This window comes from Manis javanica, chromosome 6 (assembly GCF_040802235.1).
Source record: "Manis javanica isolate MJ-LG chromosome 6, MJ_LKY, whole genome shotgun sequence".
In the NCBI taxonomy this organism is placed as follows: Eukaryota; Metazoa; Chordata; class Mammalia; order Pholidota; family Manidae; genus Manis; species Manis javanica.
In genome coordinates, this window is record NC_133161.1 from 110,529,819 (window position 1) to 110,546,600 (window position 16,782).

Sequence of the window (16,782 nt, forward strand, 5' to 3'; positions counted from 1 at the left end):
GTGACCTGCAGGAAGGTCGGTCCTGCCATTCCTCCAGGGCCAGCCCGATGCCGGAGTCCTGGAGCTGTGGGTCACCAGGGCTGCTCCTTTGTTTGCAGTTCAGAGCACTGGCCAGATTTACAGTCTAGGCAGCAGAGTTTCAAGGCCTGGGGCTCAGCGAGATGGGGGTTTGGGTGGGGGACAAAAAAGAACAGAGTGGGTAGGGGCAGGGACAGGAGGGATGGGAATGTGGGGGACAAAGGAGGGAAAGGTTGGGTTTTGGGGGGATAACGGGGGCTGAGGAATGGTTTAGCTCCAGATTACTTGGTTATTAAGAAGGCAAATAAACTCAAGAAAACTGTTACTTTAGTAGGTGGTTTTGCTGTTTTCCTTGAACATACTTGCAGGAAAAGCTGAGCTCTAGTGAAGAGGGTGATTGAAGCATCTGACTGCTTCTTCCCACGTCAGGACCCTCTGTGGAGCTGTGTGGAGGCTGAGACTCAGCAACACCCAGCAGTGGCAGGGGTCTTTGCTTAGTGCTATCACACGTGCTTCTTTAGTGTCTTAAAAGCCATGAAGCCAAGGCCTGCTCTCCAAGCACCATCCTCCCTGGCATCTTCTAGGGCCTTAGCCCGAAGCACCATTTTTATTTTTATTTTTTTACTGGAGAAACTTCAGATCTGCAGGGTCTTGACCACAGTGTCAGTGGGGGTGCTTCACTCCTGACGGTGGCTGGGTGCTGTAAGAGCTGGCACATCATCTGCTATAGACACCACTGTCGCGGTTAGGCAGCTGCATTTGTTGTGAAATTCATGCAGAAGTAATGGACTTTTCTGGGAAATGACAATTTCAGTGGCACAATTTCTTTGCCATTTTATATAAAATCTCCAGAGAAGTTACTTTTTTATGGATTTTTTTCTGTGAATCTATTTTGATTCATATTCTCAGTATCTGCTGGAACTCCCAATACAGATATCTTGAGTTACTTTTATTCAGACTTAAATTTTAGATTTAAAAGCTTCCAATTTTAGATAACAAACTTACATCTCTGTTGGTAGCAATGGTGAGTAGTCAAGGGAGATGGGATCTCAGTCCTGTTTAAAAGCCCTAGTTTTCTATTAAAAACCCCGTATGCAAGAGTTTCCAGCTTATTATTTGAGGATCTGAGAGCATGCAGAAACAATCTCCATAAGTTTAAATTGGCAAAAAAAACTACCAAAACAAATAAAGTTCTTTAAGTATTTCTTAAGATTTAAATGGTGTATTTTATTCTTTCTTATTTGAGGTAAAATGTCTCAGCTGCAGTAGCCCCTCTAGTTTTCTTCCTGGATTTTTCTACTAAGATGGCAACATTTTCAATGAGGATTTGCTCAGACTTTTCTGTGCGGAAGTATTTTATATCTTATCAAATAAAGCCCCCTTAGTTTTCAGTCTCTTGTCAGGCAGTGTCATTATAGGAAGACGCTTACACTAGTCTTACTGATTTTGCAACTTGATCTGCTGCAAAGGAAGATAAACCAGCTGCACTCTGCCTGCAGGCCAGTTCCCCCAAGCAGAACAGGCAAGGCCATAGAGCTTGGTCTCCAGGAGAGCAGGGATCTGAGGAGAGGAAGGAAATCTTTTTAATTCTATTGTTCTTCCTGTTATTCATGTTAAATGAGTGAATCCTCATGATGCTGCATGTCCAGGGATAAGTTCAACCACTGGCATTTCCACTAGTCTCAACCCAGGAGCATGTGACATGCTGCCTATGTGCAGAGGAAGCCATCTCCTAGGGGCAGACATCACAATAAAATGGAGATTCAAGAAGCCATCCAATCCCCTCTAACACCAGTCCCTGGAGTGAGTAACAGTTTGAAGGGAATCTCCTTTTCCTGGTGGTTTTCTGAACTCACTGCCCTCATTGCTAATTTTTACTAGGGTAATTGTATTTTTAATGATCCAGCTTATTCTGCCACTTGTTTTGTTTCCAGATGTTTGGAGACAATAATATGTCCAGTTACTTAGCTCACTTTGGACTGTCACCACCATTTTCTTTTTTCTTATTCTCTATGAGGATCATAAGGCAGAAAAAAAGACATGGAAGGAAAGGAATTGAGGGTTTTTTTCCTCCAGCTTTACTGAGGCTCAAATGTAGGAAAAAATGTTTTAAAAGTGCACTTTGCATTACTCAGCCTCTTTTGTGATAGAAGTGTGGCCCTCCTGGTCTGCAATGTGAAGAGAGTGGCCAGCTTGTTGTAGATTGGTGCTTTACAGGTTCTGATCCATAGCCTGTCCATTTCCAGCATGAAACAGGGGAGAGAGTATGTGGAAATATGAATATGTGGAAATATGAAGAAGCTGGACATCTACAAAATAATATAATCACTGACCAAGTTGCTCAAATGTTCCGAACATTAGTGTGTACCCATCATTAAGTGGAAGTTTGAAGACATGTTCAAAGCTAAACATGAATTTCTTGAAATCAGAAATCATAGATAATATTTTGTAGTAACTTATTTGTAAATCAAATTTGAGGCATTCAATAGTTCCCCATTGCATTGAAATAATTTGGGAGATTCTCTATTACATTCCATTTAGGAAGTACTGATATAGATTTTTGTAATTGATTAAAGTCTCCTTTATTAGACTTACAGACACATGGTGCTTCTCAAATGTTTTTTCTGAATGCTTAGAAACTTTTATAAGCTGTTGTTCACAATCTATTTGTCAGTTCTTCCATGGACAGTTATGGCTTCTGTGTAAGGGTTTGAAATTATTTTTATTAAAATTTTTTAATTAAATTAAATTAAATTAATTAATTTAATTAAATTAAAAAATTTTGGTAAGAACATTTAACATGAGATCTTCCTTCTTAACAGATTTTTAAATGTATTGTTAAACATAGGCACAATGCTGTACATCAGAACTCTAGAACTTATTCATCTTGAATAACTGAAGTGTTATATCCATTGATTAGTAATGCCTCTTTTCCCACCCCCCCCCCAGCCCCTGGCTACCACCATTCTATCCTTTGCTCCTATGAGTTCAATTATTTGAACTATCTTATGTAAGTGTAATCATGTCCTTCTATGACTGCCTTATTTCACTTAGCATTATGTCCTCAGTAGATAAACAAAATGTGATATACATATACAATAGAATATTATTCAGCCTTAAAAAAGGAAATCCTGCAATATGGTACATCAGTGAACTTTGAGAAGGGTGAATTTATTGAATATGTATTACTGACTGCCAATTCTGGGCTAAGCAGGCATAAATTATTACAGATTTGTGCTTTGAAGTAGTTTTCTATCTTAGTGATCTCTTTGTAGTATTAGTATCCATTCTTATATACGTATATTTAGTTATTTATAAATCATATCCCTGAACTACTCCATGAATATAATATCTATTATAAGACAGTGACAATAATGGAAATTTTAAAGATGAAGTGAATTATATAAAATAGATAATATTTTAACTAATGATTTCATTTATTAATAGTATAAAAGTCCTTTGACCTCATTAACTACAAATAATTTAGAAGAAGAAATGTTACTGAATATGTTTCATTCCTTTTTAAAATCTTTGTGATATACTCAGATATAATAGTCTAAATTAAAACACTCAAAGTATTTGGAAAATTTTTAAACAATCTGAAAACATTTTACTTCTACCCTTTTTTTTTAAAGTATGAAAATAAGAGAGTTTTTGTAGTTGACACACACATGTTGCTGTTAGCAACGATATCACATGATGACAGAAACATTCCTAAACATCTACTAAATTTCCACTTTCTAAGTGTTTTCCCTATTGTATAAGTTTTGAAAAGCACCATTAAAATGTCATCTTTACCTTGATGGACCAGATTAAATGCAAATTCTGTTTGTTTTAAAAAAAATCTGTAGGTAGCATATTTTGGACAGTCAACTTATCAACCAAAAAAATGTCAACAAGCAGTATGATTATATTTGTATTAAGAAATATATATGTATAAAATTTATTTTTAAGTTAGACAGTTCTTTGAAGTCTTTTGCCATGAGATAATCAGTGATTCTCTTTGTGGTACAAAAGTCTCATTTCCATATAAATATTGTATCATTTTGTCTGTAAAGGTGTGTGTCTGTAAGGCTAATCACACTGACAATCATCCTGTAAACCTCCGTAGGTTGCAATATGATAGAAGTGAATGAACTGAACGAGGGCACCCCTACCATCTCCCCTCCTCTCGTGTATAACTTCCTTTTGTTCTGGAGACACTCTCAGAACCACGGGTCACACATAACGAAGGGGGCGGCAGGTTAATCCACACTGGGGTGACAGTCCATCCTGGTTTTCTGGGACTTCGCTGGATTTGGCATTGAAAGTCTTGAATTTGAGGAAATCCTTCAGTCCTGGGCAAACTGGTATATATGGCCACCTCAGTCAATATATTAAATACAAATAGATCTTAATTTCTTATAAATTAGTAGTTTCTTTCTGTGCCCCCAATGGATTGTCTCATACAATCCCTAGGATACATGCACCCCACTCTGGAGTTTGTATTAGAGATTCTTGCTTGCAAGTGTTCTCCCTAAAATCTCCTCAGGGTACTTCATGAAGGAAGCTGCCTCGGGCCTGAAGAACCCACCATGATGTGTCTTAAGTCAGCACCAGCTCTGGGAACACCAGTGGTTCTGCCAGAAATGATCCTCTTATTTCTCATTTGAGAGAATGTGTAGTAGTAGCATGAGATACATAGTCCTTACACTCTCCCGTAAAAGTAAAATCAAGTTCTCACAAAAGGTTTTCTTTATTCAGTCTAGTTCTAAAGTGACACCTGTATTGATATGACAATGCCAGCTCATCTGGGAACATCCTCAGAGGAAGGACGTTTTTCATATGGTCAAAGTGTCAGTTTACCCAATTCAACTAGGTGGGAAGCTGTAACAGCAATTCTCAATCTGGACTGTACAGTAGAATAATTTGAGGAGTTTCAAGATCCTACTGTCCAGACTGAGCCTTAGATCAACCAAAACAGAATTGCTGGTAGTGGGAACCAAGCTTCAGGAGTTTTTAGAACTCTCCAGTGGATTCCAATGTGCAGCCAAAGCTGTGAACCACTGTTCTTCTACCCTTCTCTCAGGCTCGTTCACTTGTCAAATGACATTACTATGTCATCTGAGGCAGTGGAGTGCTGTGGAAAGAACAGTTTGGAGCAGACCAAACTAGGATTGAATGGGGATAATGTATGTGATAATATAATTACAGTGTCCAATGTAATGTCTGAGATACCACAAACCTTCCATAAATGTTATTTCTTCATAAGTAGGAGGTTAGAAGTTCTTACCTTAAACTTGTAAAATTTAAAAACAACTCACAAATATGCTAGAAACACTTTAAAAACAAAATTTTAAGGCAACTTAGTTTTCTTAGAGATGAATTAAAATAGAATCTCCTGGCTGCAGAATAATTTACCTTACTGTTTACAGCAGTTTATTTTTATCTGTTTTAGGTCTGAAGTGTGATTATCTTTCATATACCTAAATAATGTAGTTGTCATAAACTCTACCATAGTAGTTACCACAGTTATTAAAATTAGAATGTACAGACAGACTTACCAAAAACCCTGTATATCCTTCTGGGAAAGTTTAATTCAATGACATAAGTTCATCAGGAACCTGTGTGTTGGCCCCATCCATGGTCCAGGTGGACTGGCAAGCTGGGAAGCAGCAGAGAGAGGAACATCTACCAGGGGCTGAATTCCTCAGAATTATTCTTTGAATTCACCAGCAAAAGTTTGGTATTACATGTCAATGTTACTTTTTTTTCCTACCCATCATTTTATTATGAAAATTTAAAAATGCACAAAAGTTTAAGGAATTGTACAGTGAATAGCCATATATGCACTACCTAGATTCTACAATTAACATTAATCTCTAGTTTATCATAAATTTAATCTATCCATTATTTCTTCCTTAATCTGCCTTATATTCAGATGCATTTCAAAATGAGTTGCAAATATCAGTACACTTACCTCTAAATACTTTAGGGTGCATATATTAGACTGATATCAGGTAAGGGTTGTTATTTTTTGTGAGGCCAAATTTACATACAGTGAAACAAATTCAGTGAGTACACCTGTGTAACTCAAATCTCTGTCAAGATATAAACCATTATTGTCAATGGGGGGAGTCTAGTAAACATAATGTTGCTCATGTAATTGTAGATTAAAGATACCAAAAAAAAAAGATATAAACCATTACTACTGATACCCAAATTCCCCCATGCCCCTTTTCAATCTCCACCACCTCCTTAGAGCTAACCCACCATTATTTTTTCACCATAGATTAATATTGCCTGTTGTAGAATTAACATGAATGGAATCACACAGTTTGTACTGTCTTGTATAATTATTCTTCACCCAGCATATTATTTTTTATATTCATCTGTATTGTTGCATATATAGGTAGATTTTTTATTGCTGAGTAATATTCCACCAATATACTACAGTTTGTTTATCCAGTTTCCTATACATTGACACCTGGGCTGTTTCCAGTTTTCAGCTATCATAAATATATTTGCTAAGAACATTCTTGTGCAAGTTGGCTTATTTTTCATGTGTTGTATACTTATGTTTTTATTAGTCTTAGGAAAATATCTAAGAACTAAATTACTGGATCATTCAGTAGGTGTATGTTTAATTTCATAAGGAAACTGCCTGTTCTTTCTCCACAATGGTTGTGCCATTTTACTCCACATCCTTGCCAGCATTTAGTGTATCTCACTTTGGTTTTGATTTGCATTTCTTTGGTGACTAATGATATGAATACTTTGTCCTATACTTACTTATTGTTCAGTTATCTTTCTTTATGAAATATCTGTTCAAATATTTTGCCCATTTTTAATAGGGTAATTTGTCTTCTTTTTATTGAGTTATATGAGCTCTTTATATATTCCAAATACAATTCCTTTGTCAGATATACATTGTGTGGATATTTTGCCCCAGGCTGCAGCTTGCCTATTCAATTTTTCTAATAGTCTATTTTGATTGAGAACAGACTTTTACATTTGATGCAGTATAATGTATCTCTTTTTTCCTTTTATGGGTGTTTATTTCTGTGTCCTATCTGAGAAACCTTTGTCAAACCCCCAGGTAGTAAAGATATTACCCTATTTTCTTCTTGAAGCTTGGTAGTTTTATGATTTACATTGAAATCTAAGATCCACTTTCTTGGTGTGGTATGAGATAGGAGTCATTTTCTTTTTCTTTTTTCCCCTATGTGGATATTTGGTGTTTCTAAAACATTGGTTGAAAAGCCTTTTCTTTCTCCACTGGATTTCTCTGATGTTTCTGTTGGCATTAAATGACTATACAAGTATGATTCTATTTCTGGACTTTCTTTTCTGATATGCAGATACATTTACCTATTCTTATGCCAGAACAATTCTGTCTTAATTAGTGTAGCTTTATAGTAAATCTTGGAATCAAATATGTTAGTCTAAGTTTGTTGTATTTTCAAGAGTACTTTGAATATTTTAGGTCTTTTTGATTTCCATGTAAATTTTAGAAACAGCTTGTCAATTCCTCCAAAAATAAAAAGCCTGGTGAAATTATAATTGGGATTGCACTAAATTTGTAGAACAATTTGTAGATAATTGGCATTTTAAAACACTGCACCTTCCAATTCATGTATGTGCTATATCTCTCCATATATTTAGGAGCTTTAAATTTTTTCTCATTAAGGTTTTATAGCTTTCAGTGTACTAATACTACACGTTTTAAAAATTTATTCCTAAGTATTTTATGTTTTGATGCTATTTTAAGAGCAATTGTATTTTTAAATTTCATTTTCTAATTGCTACTATTAGATAAAAAGATAATTAACATTTATGGATTTATTTTATATCCTAAAATCTTGATTAACTCATTTATTGGTCCTTAGGATTTTATAGGTAAACATGCATGTCTGAGCAGAGATTTTGCTTCTTTCTTTCCAATCTGATGGATTATTTTCTTTTCTTGTTTTATTGCATAGGTTAGGATCTACAGTAAAATGTTGAATATAAGCGGTGAGAGGCAATATACTTGCCTTATTCCCAATCTTATAGAGAAACCATTCAATATTTCACCATTATGTGTGATATTAGTTATAGGTTTTTTAAGGATTCCCTTTGTCAGATTGAAGAAACACCCTTTTTCTAATTTGCTGAGTTTAAAAGGTCACAATAGTGCTTACTTTTTCTTATGATTTTTTTATCCACTGAGGTAATCATGCAGTTTTTCTCCTTCATTCTGTTAATATGGGAATTACATTTAGAGGTTTTTTTGAGAGTTAAATTAACCTTGTATTCCTGTGATAAATCTCAGTGGACATGATATAACTTTTTTTTGGTAAAAATTTTTCATCTTTGTTCATGAGGGCTATTGGTCTGTAATTTTCTTTTCATGTAAAGCCTGTGTCAGGTTTTGGTGTCAGGTCATGCTAGTCTCACAAAATGAGTTGGGAAGTATTCTCTATTTTCTATAATAGTTTGTATAAGATTGATGGCAATTTTTCCCTGAAATCCTTGATATAATTTACAAGTGAAAGTATCTGGGCATATAGCTTTCTTTGCAGGAATAAACATTTATGACACATTTAATTAGGATTTCTCAACTTTAGTACTATTGGAACTTTTGCCTGGGTAATTCTTTGTTGTGGGAGTCTGTCCTATACATTGTGTGTGCTTAGAACCAAATCCGACCTTTACCCTCTAGATGCAGGTAACTCTGTCTTAGCCAGCTGTGACATCAAAAATGTCTGCAGATATTGGCAGATGTCCTCTAGGAAATATGATGTCTTCTGGTTGAGAATTATATTTTATCCATATTTTAAAGATATATCCTAAGGTCACTGATTTTTCTTTTAATACCTTTCCTAATATACATATTTAAATTGATAAATTTCCATTTAATACTACCTTAGCTGTTTTCTACATATTTTGATATATTGTATTTTCATTATTATTCAGTTAGGAATATTTTCTAATTTGTCTTGTTATTTCTTCTTTAGCCTATGGGTTATTTACATGTGTTTTGTGCAATTTCCAAGTATTTTGGCATTTTCTAGATAACATAATATTACTGTTTTACAATTTAATTTCATTGTGATTGGATGTATTCTGTAAGAATGCAGTCTTTTAAAATGTATCTAAACTTGTTTTATGGACCAACATTAAAAGACTTTCTTGGTGAGCATTCTTTGTTCTCTTGGGAAAAAAAAGCCAAATTCTGCAAATTGCTGGATGTATTGTTCTATAAATGTTTATTTTGTTAAGGTAGCTGAGTGTTACTTAGATCTTCTATGTATTTACTGATTATTTTTCTCTAGTTAGTCTATCAGTTGCTGAAAGGAAGGTGTTATGTTAACATTTCTGTGCTTGTGAGTTTATCTCCATTTAATCCTGTTGATTTTTGATTCATGTATTTTGAGTCTCTGTTATTAGGTGCATACACATTTATGGTTGTTATGCCTTCTTTATAAATAGATGCTTTTATCATGATGAAATGCCCCCTTTATCTCTGGTCATACTGTTTATTTGAAATCTATTTTATTTGATGTTAATATAACCACATTAGCCTCCTGATGCTTACTATTTGCTAAATGGTATTGCTGTTCATTTGTAAGTGGAAATAAAAATACAGTATTTTATATCTATAGTCCATTATTTATGAAACTATTTAGCTTCTATGCTCTTCTTTGATCTTCATATCAATCTTAACAGGAAAATGATGATGTTACCTCCACTTTACAGAGATGAAACTGAGTCCACAGGAATTGAGTGATTTTCCCAAGAGCATGGTGGTTAGTGAGCACCAGAGCCTGGTTTCTGTCTTACCCCAATGCCTGGATTTTGGGAGTATCCTGATGGGCTTTTCTCCATAGATCAGGTGGAAGGAGAACTGAGGGGCAGATATGGGAAGCCATGTGGGGAAGGTGGCTCGTTCTCTGCCATCTAAAGACAGGGATGCTCACAGTGCCACTCTGGGGCTCAAGGTAGGCGATGAAGAAAGAGCTTTTTGTTATTAAGGTGGTGACATATTGTCACATAGAGTGAATGGAATCATCAAGATCTCTGAGTATTAGAGGAGAGGCTGGGCTGTGAGCACTGCTGCTACGACCCACATGTTATGAGCATCAGCTATTTGTCTTTACTATGTTACATGTAATACAGTTTGCCTGGAGGCAGAAGGATGGATACAATGATCTCTAGTTGGCTGCCTGGCCTTGGAGTCCATGACTACTTCTGTGGAAGCCATAAAAGAAGCTGATGTCTCAAGCTGCCATTCACCTGGGGAGATGGACCTTCCCTGAAGGAGCTCTTCCTTGCTTCTCACCCAGCAGTCTAAGTCCCAGGCAGCCACCCTGTTGGTCTTCCTGGGGCTTGGCTGCTCCAGCTGGACACAGGAGCTCAGCTATGCAAATAACAGTTACAAGTTTCTATTTGTACCTTTTGCTTTTAAACTTCCAATGCCCACCATAAGGGAATCTGTCTAGGGAATTTTGACAATAAGTTTTGTTTGTTGTTCATTTGTTTTTTTGTTCAAGTGGCAAATTTTATAACTCTTAGACATGAACTTGTGATTTTATTAAATAATCCTAGCTTTGTTACAGCTATTTTTCAAACAGAAAAGTTGCTTTGCCTTTGTTTGCCACCTAGTCTACCTCACTTCAATCACTGCTATTCCTGAAATAAGCTGTGGACCTTCCCGCCTCTTTCTTTCCTGTTGTCTCAACTTCAATGCCCAGTTCAAATACTACCTTCTCTGAGAGACTCCCACCATCTGGTCAGTCAGCGTAAAGGTCCATTGAAGGAATCCTCCCACCTTCAGTGAGCCCTAAGCATCCCCTGGAGGAAACACATTCCCCTTCAAAAGTTCTGGGAAAGCAGGATTTGGGCCTCAAACCCACTGTATGGACAAACCTGTTGGATGAGTTGTGTGTCTGTCATACCAGTACTGAGCAGTCACCCTCTGTCATGAGGCTATCATGTCCTGGGAAAACTCTGCATTGATCAGGGGTGTCTGTTTTCACTCTAAAAGGGCATGGAAAGAGTTAAGTGGTTAGGCGATTCTCCTGTGGCATGGTAATTTCTGGAGAATCCTGTCACACATAGTTTGCGTATTGCAGACTTACCTCCTGGACTAAGCAGTGTACTCAATCCCAGTGCAAACAAACTCCAGCTGTGTTACCCTCTGAGGCTTGGGGGCTGACTGGACCATTCCTGGGAGCTCTTTCAGGAGGTCACCCTTGCCCTCTACAGCCACAGGGACAGCAAAAGTACACAGAGACAGAGAACTGTTCATGTCTCGTGTGAGAATTTTGCTGGAGGTCACTCTCACTCCTTCTCTCCACACTGGGTGAGGGGTGAGGTGAGGAGTTTGAAAGGGGCGGAGACAGTTGAGGGGCTTTTCAGTCTAGTTCCATGTTACCCCTTTCATCTGTAGGCTTCTTCCTGACCTGGTAGATGTTCGAGGTCATCTTCTCCTGTGACCCCACAAAGCTTTTTATTAATTAGTAAACACGTGCACAGTGCTTACTATGAGCTAGGTGCTGCTCTGAGTACTTTACAGGTACTTCACAGTACTTCACAGCTCATTTCATCCTATAGTAACCTCAGAAGTCCCACTCTGGGATCTGTGACTGGCTAGGAAATGGCCTATGAGGTTGGATATATCTAGTTTCAAATACTGGTTCTATCATATAAGAGGCTGTGTGACCAAGGGACACGGTGCTTGGTGCCCCTCTGCCCTAGTTTTTTCATCCAGAAAATGGGTCCTCAAAGGATTGTCATGAAGATAAGATGAGATAATATAATATATGCAAAGCACTTAGCCTAAGGCCTGGCATCTTGAGTGGCTGGTGGCTATGATAACAATGAGAGAGAAAACTTGATCTCTCAGAGATTCCTCCCTGAAGCCTACAGGATCTGATGTGAAAATATTGTCCCCTGAACCATCTTCAGTGTTCTATAGACATGTGGCCCCCCTTTCACTGAACTCTGCAACTCCAGCAGGGTGTGAGCAGGGTTCCCTCCTATGTGGGGACCCCCATCCCCTTAGGCAATTTGCTGCTTGTTGAGGGGTGGAAGGGAACAAGTGATGGCATTGAATCTCCCACCAGGAGAGTGTTGCAGTTACTGTCTAACCAGAAAACTCAATCCTGTGCATCTGTGCTTCTGATCAGATTCACTTCTCTGCCAGTGGGAACAAAACCTCTGACTTACCACAGAGCAGGGACCCTATCGGAGGGAATCACAAGAGCCAGCCCTTCTGAATATCCAACCCTCCTTATCTATAGTGATCCCTGCCATCCGAAGTCGTTCTTGGGGGAAGACCCTGCTCGGCGCAGTCAACAGGGAGACCTAGGGTGTGGGGCTACTCCCTGCTCATTTCTTGGGAGATAGTGTATTCTACCTGACCCTTTAGCAGTGGGTAGGGACACAGGGGTCTTGAGCAGGGAGCTGGGATGTTCCCAGAGAAGACACAGTGAAAAGCCAGGGGTCCCAGATGGCACAGAATAGTCTGAAGGCCCCTTGTGACCAGGAGCACAGCAAGCTAGGACTGATGATAACTTTTGCCCCTTCAAAATGTCACCTCAGGCTGGCCCTTTCTCTTGGGTCTGGCATTCTTGACAATCTGAGAGCCAGCAGGCCCTTCTGCACCACACCGGAAGGGCCTGGCTCTGGTCAGCAGCCTCAGGCACGGGGATCAGCTCCCAGCCCTTTCCGTCTCCCAATCTCCACCACCCCACACCTGCAAGGTGACCTGCAGGACACCATTAATGAGTAATTTATTAAGTCCTGCAGGTAACATTCCTGCTATTCACCCTCAAACCTCAGATAGCTAAAGGAGACTTTTAGTTTAGGGTTTAAGAATTTGGAAAATCTATTTTACCGAGGACTATGGGTTTGGATTTTATGTATTTAGAGCAGTTTCTTTGCAGAGATGGCTCATGAGAAACTCTGTGGCATGTGGAGTGCAAAGTACATTCCTCCCTGCGCAGCTCGTCAGCGACCGGGTTCCATTGAGTCAAGATAAGGCAGGCAGCGCTATTATCAATATTTAATCAGGATACAAAGGATTCGGCTCTGTAAAAGCAACACTCAGGACCTGTTTGCAGAATCTGGCTAAGTGTCAAGTAAAGTACTAGTCCCTCCCTCACTTTAAGGGCAAGATTACAGTGTCCCTTTTCCCAAAGTCAGTTGCAGGAATTCAGATGAATACACCCTACTGTGTAGCTCCCTCCTAGACTCCTACATCTCTAATAGTTTGCTGGGGCTTTCTGCTTGTGGAGGGACAGAGCCTAGAATGTAGCCCTTATTCTCTGTGAAAAAGCCCCAAGTCTTCTCACCAGAACCTTCCCAGACTGCCTTTTGTGGTCCTGACCTGCTCTGTCCACTGTCCGGAATCAGCCATTACTCAGTAGGGCCAACTAAGTGGTGGCCCTACAGGAAGGAAGATGCTCTCTTTTAGTTCTTCTTTTCTAATTCTAAATGACTTATTCTAGGGATTCGGTCTTCCTGGGGGTGAACTCCTGCCCTCAGAGCTAAGGGGCTCTGCTGTGCTGGGGATAGAACCTTAGACAGTCTGAGGCCAAGTCCTGGGCCTCAGGCCCTGCTTCCATAAACCACCTCTGATCTCAACAGAAGCCTTGCTGTCCAGCCAGCTTTATTACTGGATCTTACTTGCCTTTGCATTTCTTCTCTCTTGGTTTGTATGTGTGCATGTAGGGCTGTTGGAGTTCATGAGCTGTCGATATTTCCGAGAGGAATTCTGCAGCGGTGATGGGATATCGAGTGCTACCCAGCACAGTTCTGCCAGTGCCACCACATGAACCAAAGTTCCTCACAGGTCTTTAGAAGCATACAATTTACCAGTCATCAGTGATCACTTACTCTCCAGGCAAAGGGTTAAGTGTTTTATCCATTACTTCATTTAATTCCTTACTACACTTGTGACTATGTGTTTTTATCAACTTCATTTTATAGATGAGGCTAAAGAGACACAGAGACATTAGTAACTTATTTAAGGTTACATGCTATTGAGCGATCAAGCCACGAGGGAAGCCAAGATCTGTTTTAGTTTGCACTGCATTCTTTAGCACCATATGCTACCATTTCTTTAATGTAAATAATTAAGTTTTATTTTAAATTTACTATAATTGCACAAGTAACACATGAGTATGTCATTCTTGTGAAAAATTAACCATATGAATAGAATCCCCTTTGATTCTATTATGTGTCCTTTTTATGTCACTTTTCCTCACTCAGTGGGTATTATGTTTGGCTAACATATTTCAGACACTGTCCTATATATATATATTTACATGCATAGAAAACACCAGCATCACTTGCTGTTCATTAATGCATGGAATCATACTTATAAGCAACATTCTGGAGCTTTTTATTTCACTTCCCAATTTGTCTTGACTTTCTTCCTATGTAAGCATATGTAGATTAATCCATTCCTTTCTACTACTGCCTAGAATTTTATATTATGGGTATTTACCATAGTTTTCTGTTTTCTGTTTTTTTTTTAATTGCTCTACTGGTGAACATTTGAGTTGTTATCAAATTTCCATTATCATGATGTTTTAATGAAGATCCTTGAACATCATGCCTTGTGAACTTTTGTGAGTATTTTTCTAGAGCAGAGGAAGTGGAATTGCTGTCTGATAGAATATGCAGATTAGGAATTTTAATAGACACTGACAAATGATTCTCCGAAGTGGCTGCACCAATGACTAACTTTTAACAATTGCTACACACATGTTCGGGAAAGTACCCTCTCTCCAAGAGAACAGCACAGGAGCAAGTGGGCTTAAACAGCAATAGGACCTACACAGGCAACAGGCGGTGAGAGATTTGGGCTGTAGCCTTAGAGCCTTCTAGCTGCATGGGCGACAACTCCTCTGAGCCTCACTGTTCACATCTGCCAAATGGAGACAACAACCTCATTAACTCAAAGGGCTGTTGTGGGGATTAACTGAGATGATCCATGAAAAACTCATACATATGGTCATGTGCATATGAAGCACTTGATGACACTTATGATTAGTTACATGGGAAGGAAACAAGGACAAGGGAGACTCGGGGCTGTTTCCTGGAAAATCTTGAGGGAGAGCAAGCTCACAGCTGCACTGGGCCCGGGTGCTGTCCCCTAGTGGCAGAGGACTAGATGACATGGCATTAATGTCCAGCCAGTTTCAAAGCAGCACTGTAAGCCACAAACCATGACTTTGAGCTTGATAAGCCAGCCTAGGAAAGGTAGAAGTTCACACAGCATGGACATGCATTACCTTTTTATGAAAATTACAAATTCATAAAAAGTGCTCTTGATGTTTTTGCCCTTGAAATATCTTAACTTTTAACCTTAAATTCTTTAGCATTCTTTATGGCAGATACGCAGGATTTTAGGCCGTCAAGACAATGCCAGCAAAGTAGTTATCTTTCATTTGGTGGGTTTTATTTTCCTATCAGGATGGCAGAGTCATTTTGCCCCTGACCCACTCTTAATATGAGTAACTTTGGGAAAATTGTGAAACTGCTTTAAGTCTCAATCTTTTGTAAAAATTGGATGATGATAGTATCTATATGAAAACCTATGCTTATGGAACACTTAAAATGTACCAGACACTGTGCTAATTAACCACTTTAATGTGTTTCTGGGTTATCTAATTTAATGCTCACAATTAGTAGAAATAAGTGGTGGTCCCTGGAGGCAAATCTGGGTTGAAATCCACTAACATTGTAGCCTTGGGCAAGTGACCAGTATCTCTGTGGCTCAGAAAGTTTTGTTAGGAAGGGCAATGGACTGATATGCTGGACTCCAAAAACAGCCCATGGGCTCTCAGAAGGCCCCTCCCTGACTGTGATGGAAGAAAGGGGGAATAGGTGCTGGACTTGCCTGTGTGAGATGCCCCCCACTAGGTCCCACTCTGGGCATGGACCATGTGATCCTGGAGGCCAGGGGGACAGAGGCCCTTGTGACAACCTAGGTAAATATAACCAGGAGAGCAATAACTGACCCTAAAGGCCAGGGCTGGGCCCAGCTCTCCTGGGGAGTGGGCTTCTCTTGGCTTTAGTAAGTGGGACCAGTGTTGGCAATCCTCGGCTTGAGAGGAGGTGAAGGAGGTCATACGTCCCATATCTGTCTCTTGGAAGCTGTCATGGTGACCTGCTACTTGTGCGGCAGATTCAGACTGAAACCAGAGCTCCTGAGTCCTTATGAGCATCTTGAAACCACTTTCTCCCATTCCTCATCCTTTCGAATGCCCAACTCCCTTAGGTCAGAGGATTGCCTAAGGCCTAGTTCCTCTTTCGTCAGCTCCTAAACCCTGCTGAGATCCAGGGCAGCGATTCCCCCTGAGGGGAAGCACCCTAGCACCTTGGCCCCTTGGAGCCTGTCGGAGCTGGTCTTCTGTCAGATGGGAATGCTGAAAACAGGACCATGCCTAAGCATGGAGAGAGAGAGAGCAGCAGAGAGAGCAGCAGAGAGAGCAGCGGGACAGAGAGAGCAGAGAGAGAGAGAGAGAGAGCTTCTGAAGAAAAGCGTTATGTCTTGGTAACTCAGTTGTCTCACCTTTCACCCTGGGACACCCAGGTCAGTCCTCCCTTCTCAGAATGTGGCAGCAGTCACACTGGACTCACCGGGCAGAGGAGTCCCATGGGAGCACTGCCTTCTCAAGGGCTTCCAGAGAGGCAGGACCCGGGCGGTGCTGCTCGCAGGAAGGTGGTCTGTCTGGGCACCGGGAGTTCTTAATCAGCAGGAGCCTGCAGACCCCAGGACCCTTCTAC